The following is a 17515-nucleotide window of genomic DNA, read 5'->3' as shown; positions in this document are numbered from 1 at the left end:
GGGGAGGTGCAAAGAGACCTGGGTGTCATGGTACATCAGTCATTGAAGGTTGGCATGCAGGTGCAGCAGGCGGTTAAGAAAGCAAATGGCATGTTGGACTTCATAACGAGGGGATTTGAGTACAGGGGCAGGGAGGTGTTGCTACAGTTGTACAGGGCATTGGTGAGGCCACACCTGGAGTATTGTGTACAGTTTTGGTCTCCTAACCTGAGGAAGGACATTCTTGCTATTGAGGGAGTGCAGCGAAGGTTCACCAGACTGATTCCCGGGATGGCGGGACTGACCTATCAAGAAAGACTGGATCAACTGGGCTTGTATTCACTGGAGTTCAGAAGAATGAGAGGGGACCTCATAGAAACATTTAAAATTCTGACGGGGTTAGACAGGTTAGATGCAGGAAGAATGTTCCCAATGTTGGGGAAGTCCAGAACCAGAGGTCACAGTCTAAGGATAAGGGGTAAGCCATTTAGGACCGAGATGCGGAGGAACTTCTTCACCCAGAGAGTGGTGAACCTGTGGAATTCTCTACCACAGAAAGTTGTTGAGGCCAATTCACTAAATATATTCAAAAAGGAGTTAGATGAGGTCCTTACTACTAGGGGGATCAAGGGGTATGGCGAGAAAGCAGGAATGGGGTACTGAAGTTGAATGTTCAGCCATGAACTCATTGAATGGCGGTGCAGGCTAGAAGGGCCGAATGGCCTACTCCTGCACCTATTTTCTATGTTTCTATGTTTCTATATACCTGCCTTTGCCCCATATTCCTTAATATCTTCGGTTAACAAAAAGCTATCAATCTCCGATTTAAAACTAACAATTGATCTCGCATCAGTTGCTGTTTGCAGAAGAGAGTTCGAAATTTCTACCACCCTTTGTGTGTAGAAGTGTTTCCTAATCTCACTCCCGAAAGGTCTGGCTCTAATTTTTTAGACTATGCCCCCTAGTCCTAGAACCCCCAACCCACAGAAATAGTTTCTCTCTATCTGTTCCCCTTAATATCCTGAAAACTTCGATCAGATCACTCCTGAACCGTGTAAATTCCAGGGAATACAACTTTAATTTGTGTAACCTCTCCTCGTAACTTAACCCTTGAACTCTGGCTATCATACTGGCATTCGACCCACTTACATATTGGGTCGCTGGACAGCGATCAGAACAGGAACCTGTGACAGAATTTTCCATCCCTAACATTGGCCAAGTCACCATTCGGGATATGTTGACAATGCTATGATTGTCCTACATTGTAACAGTTCAACTGTTCTACAATTCCTACATTGCAACAGTGACTAGGCTCCAAAAGTACTTAATTGGCTGTAAAGCGCTTTGAGACGTCCGATGGTCATGAAAGGTGCTATATAAATGCAAGTCTTTCTTTCATTCTATGAGTAATTTAGTAGCATTTTTTTTCTGAAAAACATCAGCCTTCTTCAATCTAAGCCCTCCGCCAGCATGATATCACTTTTGGGGCATGATTAGCACTCACCCCTAATCATCACCATCATTGGCGATCCCTCCAACGAGGCTGACTTGCTTCCACATGCGTTCACATGTGTTTCAATGAAGGACCCGATGTTCCAGTCCTGAACTCCAATTGAGGGGGTGGAAGATGACTGTGCATGAATTTTTTTAACGTGTGGTGACCGTTGCACATCAGCCACCACACGGGCTCGACAGAGCTAGGCCTTTATCCAGTGGCAAGGGTTGAACCAGGACGACCGGAGACCTGCTCTGCTGCACGGACCTAGTGCGCACACGTATCGCAGTGTGGGCTGGGCCCGTGCTGCCCCTGGGCCCTCGGCTCTTCTGGGCCTAGGCTCTTCTTCCACCCCTAATAGTCAAATGATGGCTACCCTGAGATCTGGGATCAGTTTACAGTGAGGCCAAATGGGCAAGCTGAAGTCCCAGTGCACCATCGCACTGCCAGAATGTGGTCTAGGACTGTTTGCTGTTTGTTGTGTATAGAAGAACTCCACGAGGCTGAATACTGTGAGCTAAACTTAGTGTGACCTTAGTCTTCTTTATTACAACTCCAGAGTGCCTAAACAACATGGCAGCAAACCTTTTTTACCGGCCCTGCACATGTGTGCAGGTGACCATTAGGACTCCAATAGTCGCGCCCTCTGGTGGCAAGTATTACGTAGTTACATACGTAACACTATTTGAATATGGCATTGTTAGGTCCACATACAGCCCTTTACTGCAAGCGGACATACATAATGCTGGTTGTATAGGAGATGTCATTGGTGGGATTTCTGAATAAGCCTGCCAGTTATGCCCCGAGAGTGAGAGCAGGACGGTGGGGGGCATGGGTGGGAGAAGTACTTCCACTATTCCAGTACAATTTCTATTGGGAACCAGAACGGGTTCCTCCCTAGTATCCTACCCCGCTATTCCCATTGCGTCTGACTTTTAGGGCTAGACTTTCCCTAAAGCCCCTCAACGCCCGATTGCCCGCTGAGAAGAACTGCTAACCTTTGGTGAGTAACGCTGGCGAGAATTTCCATTTTAAGTTTAAAGTAATTAAAACTAATCGCCCGGCGAGAAAATGGGCGTTGCAACACTCATTGCCGGCGGTTTTCTCGGCGTTTAAGTGGAAAGTTAGTAATATGGGCGGTCGTTACCGGAATGGACGGTAAGTACTAAAATTTAGTCCAAGGCTACGGTTGGGCCTAGGGAAGGGGGAAAACGTTTTAAAAAATGTTGATAAAAAAAAATAAAAACGGACAAAGCATTCCCAAGACACTTTTATACCTAATCACCGTTTTAAAATTAAAAAAAAAATAAAGAACCGTTAACTGACCTTTCTTTGCAGGGCCCCCCCCCTTACCGCCCTGTTTAAGCAGCTTTTACAGGGGGGGTCTCTCGGCGGTCTGGTCACTGGCGTTTTGAGGCCAAACTTACGCCCTGGCAGTTGTTCTCAGCATTGCATGTGGGAGGTTTGATCCCGGCGGGCAACTTCTGATGTAGGCGATACCATGAAAAAACTTAAGTGGACACTTTCGCCGGGCGGAAAAACAGTTGTCCCGCCGAGAAAATCGCCGATAATTGAAGGCGAAAGTCTACATAAGAAGATAAGAACATAAGAATTAGGAACAGGAGTAGGCCATCTAGCCCCTCGAGCCTGCTCCGCCATTCAACAAGATCATGGCTGATCTGGCCCTGGACTCAGCTCCACTTACCCGCCCGCTCCCCGTAACCCTTAATTCCCTTATTGGTTAAAAATCTATCTATCTGTGACTTGAATACATTCAATGAGCTAGCCTCAACTGCTTCCTTGGGCAGAGAATTCCACAGATTCACAACCCTCTGGGAGAAGAAATCCCTTCTCAACTCGGTTTTAAATTGGCTCCCCCGTATTTTGAGGCTGTGCCCCCTAGTTCTAGTCTCCCCGACCAGTGGAAACAACCTCTCTGCCTCTATCTTGTCTATCCCTTTCATTATTTTAAATGTTTCTATAAGATCACCCCTCATCCTTCTGAACTCCAACGAGTAAAGACCCAGTCTACTCAATCTATCATCATAAGGTAACCCCCTCATCTCCTGAATCAGCCTAGTGCAAGTCTAGCCCTTAGACCCCAGTAACACGCAACTTTTTGGGACACTGTTCCCAAAATATACAGGGGTCGAAATCCGGTTGCTAATGCCAGTTGATAACGTCGGTGTTAGGCATCAACTTGGTGGCAGTGGGTTGTCGCTGGAGCGAGGCCTGCCGCGAAATTGGGTTGTGGTTTTTTTCTCCCTCAGCCTCCCTATTCTTCCCCGTTTTTAACATCACCAAACCACTGCAACTTGATTTTATCCCACCTTTTGTCCAACACTCGAAAGCCTTACACTAAAATAAACTCCTGTTGCATCCCTACATCATGAGATCAGATGACCGTCTCAAGCCAACAAGGTCCTGTGAGGAGAGACTGAGTAGACCAGGCCTATATTCGCTAGAGTTTAGAAGAATGGGAGGTGATCTCCTTGAAACATGCAAAATTCTTACAGGGCTTGATGCAGGGAGGATGTTTCCTCTGGCTGGGGAGTCTAGAACCAGCGGGTCACAGTCTCAGAATAAGGGGTTGGCTATTTAGGTCTGAGATGAGGAGAAACTTATTCACTCAGAGAGTTGTGAGTCTTTGGAATTCTCTACACCAGAGAGCTGTGGAAGCTCAGTTGTTGAGCATATTCAAGACAGAGATCAATAGATTTTTGGATATTAAGGGGGTCAAGGGATATAGGGCTAGAACCTCCACTTTTTTTTCCTCTTTAACGCCCACTTACCTCTCATTTTACCGCTGAAATGACATATATTGCCCATTTAGCCACAAAATGGAAACTGACGGGCACTTTTAGGAAATTTATCGCCGAGCGTTACTTTCCCCATGTGCTTAACACCGGGAAATAATATGACCGCCTGCCCATTTTTTTGGGGCGGAATCAGCAGAATGGGCAAAATCAACGCCTATAATATCGCCCAGCGTTACTTTCCGCATGGAATTAATGCCGAGATTCAATATTAAAGCCCGCCCACAATTTTTTGTCGTAAAGAGCATATGTACCCAAACTAGCGGCCATGAGATCGCCCAGCGTCAATTTCACCACCTCGCACACATCTCGCCCACAATATCGCTCACCCAAAAAACCACCCAGAAAAAGTGGAACTAACAGGAATGAACGGCAGCAGTGTGGCTGGCATTTGTTAAATCCCACTCTTACGTGAGGAGCTGATATCGGAAAGATTTGCCTGAAAGAGCGCTGATGTGAGTGAGTGATGTGAGTGAGTGACACACTGCTGTGTGTGTACAGCTCAGACATCAATGGTGCCCATCACCTTGATGCCAGTTAAAGTTTACGTTGATTGATGTTAAGTTGTATTTAACCCTTTCATGGTAAGGAATCACCAGTGTGTAACGGTTCAGTTATCTGAGACAATGCGCAACAAGGTTATGTTCAATAACAAAAATTTAATATGAACATTGGTCTGAAATCATAAGTATCACAGCCAATAACACCCAATCCCCGCCCACACCCCACTTTTTCCACATTGACATCAATCACATGTTCAACATGTCCGGCAACACAGAATACAAAGGCAAAGCAGGAGCGTGGTCCCTAGCCCCCATACATTGCAACAAATTGCATACACCCAGATGGAGATATAACACAGCCATCACCTGATCACATGTAGCTCACTTTCCTTCCCCCCTCCCCTTCTTCTCCCCACCTCTACCCCTTCCCCTCCTCGCTCCACAGCTCCTGGCCGAGGAGCTCCTCAGGCGGTGCCTCATTGGGGGGATGAAGGCAGATGCGGTTGTTGCACAGATACGGGACAAGGGGACAACATTCTCTGATGCAGAAGCAGGATCTTGGTCCTTGCTCTCATCTGTCGTTCACCATGGTGGTGCAGAACCTAGGGGTGGAGTGCCGCGCTCGGGGACCACTGGGAGGACTATGGCAGCAATGTTCCTGGCTATTGCGTCCAGGGACTCCGCCATGCGCGGAATGTACTCGGTCATGATGGCCAGCTGTCGGGATATGCCCCCAATGCTTCGATGAGCTGGTCACCAATGTCTACAGTCCTCCTGGACAACTGTACCATCTCTCCGCTGTCATGTGGCGCTCGTGGGACAGACCTGCCGCGACCACGAGGTCTCCGTGGGGTCGGCACTGTCCTGGGGACAAATGGGGTGCCCTGTGGGGAGGTGCTTGGGGCCGGTACCTCCAGAGTGGAGGTGGGAATGACCGGAGGACCACTAGATGGCCTTGGGGTGGAATGGCTTCTGGAGCGTGGTGATGCAGGTTCTTCGAAGTACGCGCTCTCATCCTTGGAGAACAGACCCAGCGGATTGACGGGCGACAATCGGAGCCCCTCAGCAGATGTAGGATCGTCCGGAGAGTCGGGCCCCACGCCCCCACCTTCTGGCCTCTGTGACCTTGCCTGGGGCTGCCCTGCTGGCTGAGCTACAAAACACAAATGAGGTTATTAGAGGAGAAGGGGGGTGCTCGGGTCACAAGGTGAGTCCAGCGTTACACACAGCATATGCACGACAAAAGCACCACCGCTCTCAAAATCATCACAGACATCACATTTCATGACCATCAACACATTGTGCATTGCAATGATTTTCATTAGGCCAGCATTATTTCTATGACAATTTTAGAAATCATCTATCATATACGATTGTTCAGGTATGAGTGGGTGTGGCATCTATAGACTTTACATTACGCAATGGTGTAAGCTTTACTCACGTGGCATCACTTCTGGGTCTGCAGATGTGTCCGTGGCTGTCCGGGGTTACTTCCCCACAAGTGTGAGCACTCGCTCCTCCATCTCAGTTACGTCGCTGGGGACTGGTGGCCCCCCACCCGTTCACCTCTGCATGGACCTCATCGTCGATATCTTCTTCTGTAAAAGGTGACAGGATGACATGACATGAGATCATTGCGTGATATCATTGCTCGTTACTGTCACAGTCACTGATACAACACATAACCGACAGATGTAATCATGATTATTCTGATAATTATCATTCTTTACCTAAAGACATTCACCGTGACCGCAGGCTTTAAGTAAAACATTCCCGGTAAAAGTGCAAGACATCACATCTGCTGATAGTCACTCATGACTGTTACAAATCAAATTATATAAATACAGAAGTACATGTAAATCAATGTAATACTTACTCTTGCGGATCCCACAATGTCGTTCCATCATTTGCGGCATTGGTTGCCCTCACGCACCTCATTGGTCGCCGACGAGACCACCTCTGCTATCTCGGTCCATATCCTCTGGTAGGCCTTTGGGGTGGGCTTCCCACGACCTCCCTGTGTCAAATGACCCCAGCGTAACTCGACCTCCTGCAGGAGGGAGACATTTGCCTCATCCGAGAACCTCCTGGCTCTTTTGCGCCCTCCAATGTATTCCTCTCCCACCTCACTGCTCTCTCCAGCGTCAGTCTCCATAGCGTGCTGGGATGCCTCCTCCTCTCCCTCCATTATAGGCCAAATTCAGTCAAATATGTGGCTGGTTACACCTATTTTTTGTTTGTCTACTTGCTGTGAAGCTCTAAACTCTCCCTCCTTCCTCCCAAAGCAGCCACACCACACCTAGACATGCCTTCAGTCCCTCTGAGCTCCCTCTCTCTCTGTCTCCTCTTCTGCGCATGTCATGGCGACCTTTGACCTCCAGAATTGCAGGAATTGAGCGTTGCCTTGCCGTTGCTAAGGACGGCCACACTTTACGGCAGAAGGTCAAAACAATTTAATGCTACCGCCCATTTTATATCGCTCGCGGCAACGCCCATTTTCAAAAGTAGAGACTAGGTGGTTTGAAAATGGGCGAGAAGCCGGCGATCTGAGAACCCTTTTTTACCATCCACGCCGGAAATAACAGCCATTTTTGGGTGATAACCACAAACGTGGAGGTTCTAGCCCATGGGGATAGTGCAGGAAAGTGGAGTTGAGGTAGAAGATTAGCCTTGATCTCATTGAATGGCAGAGCAGGCTCGAGGGGCCGAATGTTCTTATGTAACAGTGCCCGGGCATGTGTCCATGGCACGGACAGTAGAACTACATAGAGCTAACCATCTTCGATTTGCATAGTATGTAAGGGGAATGGGTACAATGGTGAAAACTCCAGCTGGCCCGGTATGGGACCTATGGCTTCAGCATCCATGTAATCGACCACTCAGATTCAGGGCGGGGAGCGAGGAGCGGGCGTAGGAAGAACAGCGCAGAGTCTGTCGCTGCCCCTTGTCAAGAGCATTCCAATAGTAAAGCCAGATTATATCGATTTACTTCAAGCAATCATTACTTGCCAATGTAACAGCGTGCGATTGCCAGCTGGAACCCAGCCATCCCGCAACATTTATTTCTACAGTGCCTTTCATGTGAAGAAAATAAAAAGACTCAGAGCTCATGTGGAAAAAGGTGGCTGACAAATACGAGCTAAAAGGGAAACCAAAATAGGAGGGCAAGGCACAGTTCAAGAGAAGGTTATTGAGGAGGCTTTTGAACGTAGGCAGGGAGTTTGCAAGGTGAAAGGTTTTGCAGAGGGCAGGAGCGCCATGATGAAAAGGAGGGCCACTCAATGAAACGCTTGGAGCCGGGATTGAGGAGTAGTGACTGTGATGAAAATGTTATTCATCAGGGAATGCACCTTGTGGGAGTTTAAAGTCCTGCTTTGACTGTAATGTTGAGACATGTAACTTGGCCATGTTTAGGTATTTGGTTGATCCCTTTTCTTCAGCCAAACTGAAATTCCTTGAAGAAAAGCCCTTTAAACCCAGCCACATGACAGATCCGCACTGTGTGCACTACCTGTGTGTTCTCCTCTCTAAACACGGCGCGCAGGTGGAAAATAACCTTGAACATCTCAAACTGGAGTGAAATATTACAATCCCATAAAAAATATTTTGGTAATTGTTAGAATATACAGACCCTTAATTCTTAATTTTGGTATATATTAAAAATGCTCTGTCAAACAAAAGTTTTTCAAAGTGACATAAAGGCTAACAAGCATTTGTTGAACAGGTGTGTAAACGTTTGGAAGCTTGTAAACTGCTTTGTCAGTTCAAAGGCTGTGCTCCAGATGGCCTAGACTGTACAATGTTCGTAACCACAGCAGGTGGTCATAGACAACAAGAGATAAACAAACCCCCTTTTATTTCAAGAAAATCTGTAGATATCATGACTGCAACGAAGAAGCCAAGGTTGTAAAAACACGACGATTGTGTTTATCGGGAAGAGTCCAACCTGGGACGTTTTGAAGAACAGGATGCAAGATAGCATGTGACGTTTGACCAGGTGGCTCCGTGCCCACTTCTGCAAACTCTTTATGAATGATTGGACAATGTGAGCTTTGATAACGCCAGCGAACGCAGGATGTGTTATGTGTGAAAACTTCACAACTCACACAATTCGAATCGGACATTAAAAGAAAGCTTTGCAGGATCCTGGATTATTGATTTACTAAGAAAGGCAAGAAAACCTGTATAAAAGACGGTGGTCAAAATATATCGTTACTGCGGCTGGGAGGTGGGACCTGGGCAGTCAGCTGGACTTTGAGGGCTTGCTGCAGTCAGGGAAGGAGGTGACCTGGCCAGTCAGCTCGGGAAGGAAGACCTTCAATCAACGCTGGACTGACCATCTGTGGGTGGTTGTATGTATGATTTCTTATAACATTATTGGTGTACTGCCCGAATAGTGATTAGGGGGTTTTTGAATCTGTCTTTGTCAATAAAAGATTAACGGCAGAACTCATGTGTCTTGTGTAATTTCTCATAAGTCTCAAGTCTGAACTTTCTAACCTGTTGGACGTGGCGAGGGGTAATTCCGCACAGCCTAAATGATGCATGCTGGCAACAGTTTCCTTATTAACTGCCGTCAATGTGTACCACTTATATTGCTGTGGCCTGCTTCTCACTTAACAAAACATTTTTAGCAAGTGCAGATTTTGTGTCTGAGTATTGTCCTTTATGGTTCCATTTCAATTTCAATTAAACAACTAACGGGAGGAGGAGGCACCATGAACATCCCCATCCTCAATGATAGCGGAGCCCAAGGCATCAAGGCAGCTTTTGACCGAGTGTGGCATCAAGGAGCCCTAGTAAAACTGGCCAATGGGAATCAGGGGGGAAACTCTCCACTGGCTGGAGTTTTTAAAATTAGTTCTTGGGATGTGGGCATCGCTGGCAAGGACCAGCATTTATTGCCCATCCCTAATTGCCCTTCAGAAGGTGGTGGTGAGCTGCCTTCTTGAACCGCTGCAGTCCATGTGGTGAAGGTACTCCCACAGTGCTGTTAAGGAGGGAGTTCCAGGATTTTGGCCCAGCGATGATGAAGGAACGGTGATATATTTCCAAGTCAGGATGGTGTGTAACTTGGAGGGGAACGTGGAGGTGGTGTTCCCATGCGTCTGCTACCCTTGTCTTTCTAGATGGTAGATGTCACTGGGTTTGGGAAGTGCTATCAAAGAAGCATTGGCTAGTTGCTGCAGTGCATCTTGTAGATGGTACACACTGTAGCCACAGTGCACCGATGTTGGAGAGAGTGAATGGTTAAGGTGGTGAATGAGGTACCAATCAAGCGAGCTGCTTTGTCCTGGATGGTGTTGAGCTTTTTGAGTGTTGTTGGAGCTGCACTCCAGGCAAATGGAAAGTGTTTTATCACACTCCTGACTTGTGCCTTGTAATTTGTGGAAAGGCTTTGGTGAGTCATGAGGTGAGACACTCACTGCAGAATACCCAGCCTCTGACCTGCTCTTCTTGCCACAGTATTTATGAGGCTGGTCCAGTTAAGTTTCTGGTCATTGGTGACCCCCAGGATGTTGATGGTGGGGGATTCGGCGATGGTAATAACTTTGAATGTCATGGGGCGGTGGTTAGACTCTCTCTTGTTGGAGATAGTCATTGCCTGGTACTTGTGTGGTGTGAATGTTACTTGTCACCCAGGTCTTGCTGTGTGTAGGCATGGACTATTCCATTATCTGAGGATTTGCGAATGGCATTGAACACTGTGCAATCATCAGCGAACATCCCCACTTCTGACGTTATGATAAAGGGAAAGTCATTGATGAAATCATTGATGGTTGGGCCTAGGACACTGCCCTGAGGAACTCCTGCAGTGATGTCCTAGGGCTGGGATGATTGACCTCCAACAAACACAACCATCTTCCTTTGTGCTAGTTATGACTCCAGACAGTGGAGAGTTTTCCCCCGACTCGCATTGATTTCAGTTTTACTAGGGCTCTTTGAGGCCACACTCAGTCGAAAGCTGCCTTGATGTCAAGGGCAGTCTTTCTCATCTCACCTCTGGAATTCAGCTCTTTTCCCCATGTTTGGACCAAGGCTGTAAAGAGGTCTGGAGCTGAGTGGTCCCAAACTGAGCATCGGTGAGCAGGTTATTGGTGAGTAAGTGATGCTTTCTAGTACTGTCGACTGATAGGGCGGTAATTGGCCGGATTGGATTTGTCCTGCTTTTTGTGGACAGGACATATCTGGGCAATTTTCCACATTGTCGGATAAATGCCAGTTTTGTAGCTGTACTGGAACATAGAGGTGTCACTAGTTCTGGAGCACAAGTCTTCAGCACGACAGCCGGGATGTGGTCAGGGCCCATAGCCTTTGCTGTGGAATTCTCTACCACAGAAAGTTGTTGAGGCCAGTTCATTAAATATATTCAAAATGGAGTTTGATGTGGCCCTTATGGCTAAATGGATCAAGGGATATGGAGAGGAAGCAGGAATGGGGTACTGAAGTGCATGATCAGCCATGATCTTATTGAATGGTGGTGCAGGCTCGAAGGGCCGAATGGCCTACTCCTGCACCTATTTTCTATGTTTCTGTGTTTCTATCCAAGTGGAGTGAATGAAATTGGCTGAAGACTAGCTTCTGTGATGGTGTGGACCTCAAGAGGGGGCAAATATGGATCTTCCACTTGGCACTTCTGGCTGAAGATGATTGCAAATGCTTCAGCCTTGTCTTTTGCATTCACGTGATGGGCTGTGCCATCATTGAAGATGGGGATATTTATGAAGCCTGCTTCTTCCATTAGTTGTTGAATTGTCCACTAGCATTTATGACTGGATCTGGCAGGACTACAGATCTTTGATCTGATCCGTTGACTGTGGGATTGCTTAGCACTGTCTATAGCATGCTGTTTCTGCTGTTTAGCATGCATGTAGTTCTATGTTGCAGCTTCAACAGGTTTGCACCTCATTTTTATGCCTGGTGCTGTTCCTGGCATGCTCTTCTCCACTCCTCATTGGTTTGATATGCCGGGCCATGAGGTTACAGATTACGTAAGAACATAAGAAATAGGAGCAGGTCTAGGCCATTTGGCCCTTCGAACCAGCTTCACCATTCAATAAGATCATGGCTGATCTTCTACCTCAACTCCACTTTCCTGCATTTCCCTTGATTCCCTTAATATCCAAAAATCTATTGAACTCTGTCAACAGCTGGGCATGCATAGCCTTCTGGATAGAGAATTCCAAAGATTCACCATCCTCTGAATGAAGAAATATCTCCTCATTTCAGTTCTCAATGGCCGACACCTTATTCTAAGACTGCGACCCCCTAGTTCTAGACCCCCTAAATCTACTCTGTCAAGCCCTGTAAGAATGTTGTATGTTTTAATGGGCCCGAATTTGGTGCGGGACCCCGCCCGCCCAAGTGCCACCCAAAGGACCGCCGATGGCCGCGAGGTACCTGACGGTATTCTGGGTAGGGCTTTCATCAACAAGGTCCCTCGAAGGTCAGCGGGCGGCAAATGAGGGACTGACGCCGCCAATCTAGGTGGCAGCCGGTGGGAGGTCTCATTCTCGGCGGCAGAGGCGCTTGCCGCCCAAGTGTTGCCGAGGATGGAGTCGGGCCCACGGAGGGTCGAAGACCTGAAAAAAAAAGCTTCGGAAAAAAACCATAAAGTCATTGGAACACCTTCAGGAGACCCCAATCAGGTAAGTCGCTATGGAAAAAATATTTAAGAAAATGTTTACTCACTTTTTTTTCAGGATCTTCATACCTATCGTCGGGGATAGACCAGCCTCCTCGCAGCGATCCACCCCCGTTCTGGTGCCGATTCCCGCCGACTCCCACCCGCATGAATATGGCATCTCGGCGGGAGGGAGCTCAGTTGTGCTACTCGGCCGCCCGCTGACGTCAGTAGGCGGTCCCCGATGGTTCTACCCTCCCACCCGCTCCAGGCCAAATGGAAAGTGGCACTGGGCGGAAACCGAGGAGGAATGTCGGCAGCAGTGGGCAACAGTCGGCGGTAGTGGGCGGTGAGTCCATCAAATTCGGCCCCAGAGAGATCACCTCCCATTCTTCTAAATTCTGGAGAATATAAGCCTAGTCTACTCAATCTCTCCTCAAAGGTTAATCCCCCATCCCAGGAATCAGTCTGGTGAACCTTCGCTGCACACCCTCAATAGCAAGTATATCCTTGCTTATATAAGGAGACCAAAATTGTACACAATACTCGAGGCACCAAGGCACTATATAATTGCAGTACGACATTTTTTCTACTGTACTCAAATCCTTTTGTAATAAAGGCCAACATACCATTTGTTTTCCTAATTGCTTGCTGTACCTACATGTTAACTTTCAGTGATTGGTGTACAAGGACACCCAGGCCTCTCTGAACACCAACATTTCCCAATCTCTCACCATTTCAAAAATACTCTGCTTTTCTATTTTTCCTGCTAAAGTGGATAAGTTCACATAGCTCCATCTTATAATTCCATTTGCCATGTTCTTGCCCACTCGCTTAACCTATCTATACCCCCTTGAAGCCTTTTTGTAACCTCCTCAAAATTTACATTCCATCTAGCTTTGTATGTTCAACAAACTTGGATATATTACATTTTGTCCCCTGATTCAAATCACTGATATATATTGTGAATAGCTGGGGCCCAAGAACTGATCCTTGTGGTACCCCGCTTGTTACAGCCTGCCGACCCAAAAATGACCCGTTTATTCCTACTCTCTGTTTTATGTCCGTTAACCAATCCTTAATCCGTGTTAGTATATAACCCACAATTGCATGAGCCCTAATTTTGATTAATAACCTCTTATGTCGCATCTTATCGAATGCCTTCTGAAAATCCAATACGACACATCAACTGGTTCCCCTTATCTATCCTCCTAATTATAACCAAACAGATTTTTTACCACATCCTTAATAATAGATAATAGGATTTTCCCTACCACTGATATCAGGTTAACTAGTCTGTAGTTCCCCATTTTCTCTCTTCCTCCTTTCTTAAATAGCAGGGTTACATTAGCTACCTTCCAATCCGCAGGAACCGTTCCAGAATCTAGTGAATTTTGGAAGATGACAACCAATGCGTCCACTATCTCTATAACTACATCTTTTAAATCCTAGAATGTAGATCATCAGGTCCAGGGGATTTATAGAAACATAGAAACATAGAAAATAGGTGCAGGAGTAGGCCATTCGGCCCTTCTAGCCTGCACCGCCATTCAATGAGTTCATGGCTGAACATGCAACTTCAGTACCCCATTCCTGCTTTCTCGCCATACCCCTTGATCCCCCTAGTAGTAAGGACTTCATCTAACTCCTTTTTGAATATATTTAGTGAATTGGCCTCAACAACTTTCTGTGGTAGAGAATTCCACAGGTTCACCACTCTCTGGGTGAAGAAGCTTCTCCTCATCTCGGTCCTAAATGGCTTACTCCTTATCCTTAGACTGTGACCCCTGGTTCTGGACTTCCCCAACATTGGGAACATTCTTCCTGCATCTAACCTGTCTAAAGCTGTCAGAATTTTAAACGTTTCTATGAGATCCCCTCTCATTCTTCTGAACTCCAGTGAATACAAGCACAGTTGATCCAGTCTTTCTTGATATGTCAGTCCCGCCATCCCAGGAATCAGTCTGGTGAACCTTCGCTGCACTCCCTCAATAGCAAGAATGTCCTTCCTCAAGTTAGGAGACCAAAACTGTACACAATACTCCAGGTGTGGCCTCACCAAGGCTCTGTACAACTGCAGCAACACCTCCCTGCCCCTGTACTCAAATCCTCTCGCTATGAAGGCCAACATGCCACTTGCTTTCTTAACCGCCTGCTGTACCTGCATGCCAACCTTCAATGACTGATGTACCATGACACCCAGGTCTCGTTGCACCTCCCCTTTTCCTAATTGGCTTTTAGTCCTATTAATTTCTCCAGTACTATTTCCTTACTAATATTAATTTATTTCAGTTACATTCTCACTAGATCCTTGGTCCTCCACTATTTCAGAAATGTTTTTTGTGTCTTCTTCCATGAAGCCAGTCATGAAGTATTTGAATAATTTATCTGCCATTTCCTTATTCCCCATTTTAATTTCTCCTGTCTCAGTCTGTAAGGAACACGTTTACTTTCTCTAATCTTTTGCTTTTTACAAAGCTATAGAAGCTTTTGCAGTCTGTTTTTATGTCTTGTGATTGTGATGGAATACAATTCTGCTGCTGCTTATGGCCCACAGTACCTCATGGGTGCCTAGTTTTGAGCTGCTAGATCTGTCCTGAATCTATCCCATTTCTTCTTCTTTGGCAGTCTCTTGGAGTTGAGGATGACTTGCTTCCACATTAATATGAGTTCTCAGGTGACTGAAGAGTCCAATGCGGGACCTACTCTCTCTGTCACAGGTGGGGCAGATGGTGGTTGGAGGGATGGGTGGGTGGGGTGTTTGGGTTGTCATGTGCTCCTTCCGCTGTTTGTGCTTCTGCGTGCTTACGACGAAGGGACTCGAGGTGCTCGGCACCTCCCCGGATGCTTCTCCTTCACTTTGAGCGGTATTGGGCCGGGGATTCCCAGTTGTCAGTGGGGATGGTGCTCTTTTTCAAGGAAGGTTGGAGGGTGTCCTTGAAACATTTTCTCTGCCTACTTGGGGCTCGCTTGCCGTGTAGAAGTTACGAATAGAGCGCTTGCTTTGGGAGTCTAGTATCGGGAATGCGGACGATATGGCCCATCCATTAGAGCTGGCCGAGCATGGTCAATGCTACGATGCTGGGGATGTTGGCCTGAGCGAGAACACTGACGTTGCTGTGCCGATCCTGCCAATGGATTTGCAGTATTTTGCGGAGGCAGTGCTGGTGGTACTTCTCCAGTGCTTTGAGGTGCCTACTGTACATAATCCATGTCTCTGAAGCATATACGAGGGCGGGTATCACTACTGCTCTGTAGACCATGAACTTGGTGTTGGGTGTGAGATCCTGGTCTTTAAACACTCTCTTCCTCAGACGACCAAAGGCTGTACTGGCACACTGAAGGCGGTGTTGGACTTCATCATCGATGTCTGCCCTTGTTGACAGTAGGCTCCTAAAGTTTGGAAAGTGGTCCATGTTGTCCAAGGTCTCATCATGGATCTTGATAATCGGGGAGGGGGGGCAGTACTGTGTGGTGGGGGCAGGTTGGTTGAGAACCTTTGTCTTACGGATGTTTAATGTACACTTCGTACACTTCGGTGAAGGCATTGGCGATGGTTTGGAGTTCGACCTCCGAGTGTGCGCAAACGCAATCGTCGTCTGGGTACTGTAATTCAATGACAGAAGATGGAATGACCTTGGATTTGGATTGGAGGCGATTTAGCATGGTGGTAGTGCCACACAACACGATGGAGGATGTCTTCATTGTGAAGACAGGACTTGGTCTCCATATGGACTATGCAGTAGTCACTGCTACCAATGCTGCCATGTGACGATGAGATCAAGTAGGTTTTTCCCTCATGTTGGTTCTCTCACCACCTGCCTCAGGCCCAGTCAGGACTCGGTCAGTAATGTTACTACTGAACCACTCTTGGTGATGGACATTGAAGTCCCCCACCCAGAGTACATTCTGTGCTCTTGCTACTCTCAGTGCTTATTTCAAGTAGTGTTTAACATGGAGGAGTACTGATTGATCAGCTGAGGGAGGGCGGTAGGTGGTAATCAGCAGGAGGTTTCCGTGCCCGTGCTTGACCTGAAGCAATGAGACTTCATGGGGTCCGGAGTTAATGTTGAAGACTCCCAGGGCCACTCCCTCCTGACGGTATACCACTGTGCCCCCACACTTGGTGGGTCTGTCCTACCAATGGGACAGGGTGGGGATGGACAAGTCTGGGACATTGGCTGAAAGGTACGATTGTGTGAGCATGACTATGTCAGGCTGTTGCTGCTCGGGGCAAATAAAGGCAGCTTTACTGAGCTTTTGGGAGTTGGAGTGCTTGATGCTGACATTATGTTACATTATGCTATTGCTTAGCATTGCCATATTTCACCCTGAACAGCAAATATTCAGCCCTCCATCAAATTATTTATTAAGAAAGTTCAAATAATCTTCAATAACAACTGAATTAATATTATAGTCAAGGTGTTTGTGAGATGAAGCATATAAAGTATTTTCCTTTTAATGTGAGAATGCCAATAAAATACCTCAAAAATTATAATGCCATTCCTGACTAATCAAGAAATGTAACAGGGTACAAGGGGATATACTGACGGAATATTGTGTCTCTCAGGGTCATTCAATGTGTTGCAGCTGTTACAGTCCAGTCCCAGTCTGATCTTCCTTTATTCAAATTTGTTCTTTGCTGCAGTATACCCTCAATTGCATACTGAGAGAGGTCTTTCAGCCAAGCACAAAGAAAAATACCCAAGACACACACACACACACACACACACATGACACACGCACACACGCACACACACACATGACACACGCACACACACACATGACACACACACACACGACACACCTCTACAGGTGCAAGCATATTCAAGGCTTAGATCGATAGATTTTTGGATTCTAGGGGAATCAAGAGATAAGGAGATTGGGCAGATGTGAATGGCGGAGCAGGCTCGAGGGGACGTATGGCCTACTCCTGCTCCTGTTTCCTATGTTCTTATGTTCTAAGCATATGCAGACTTACATAGGCATAAACATACACAGGCGCAAACACAAACACAAATATACATGGTAGTATTGTATTAGGCAGTCCCTCATATCGAGGATGACCCGTTTCCACACCAAAAAGGGATGAGTTCAC

This window comes from Pristiophorus japonicus, chromosome 11, assembly GCF_044704955.1.
Source record: "Pristiophorus japonicus isolate sPriJap1 chromosome 11, sPriJap1.hap1, whole genome shotgun sequence".
In the NCBI taxonomy this organism is placed as follows: domain Eukaryota; kingdom Metazoa; phylum Chordata; class Chondrichthyes; family Pristiophoridae; genus Pristiophorus; species Pristiophorus japonicus.
This window is presented reverse-complemented; position numbering follows the sequence as displayed.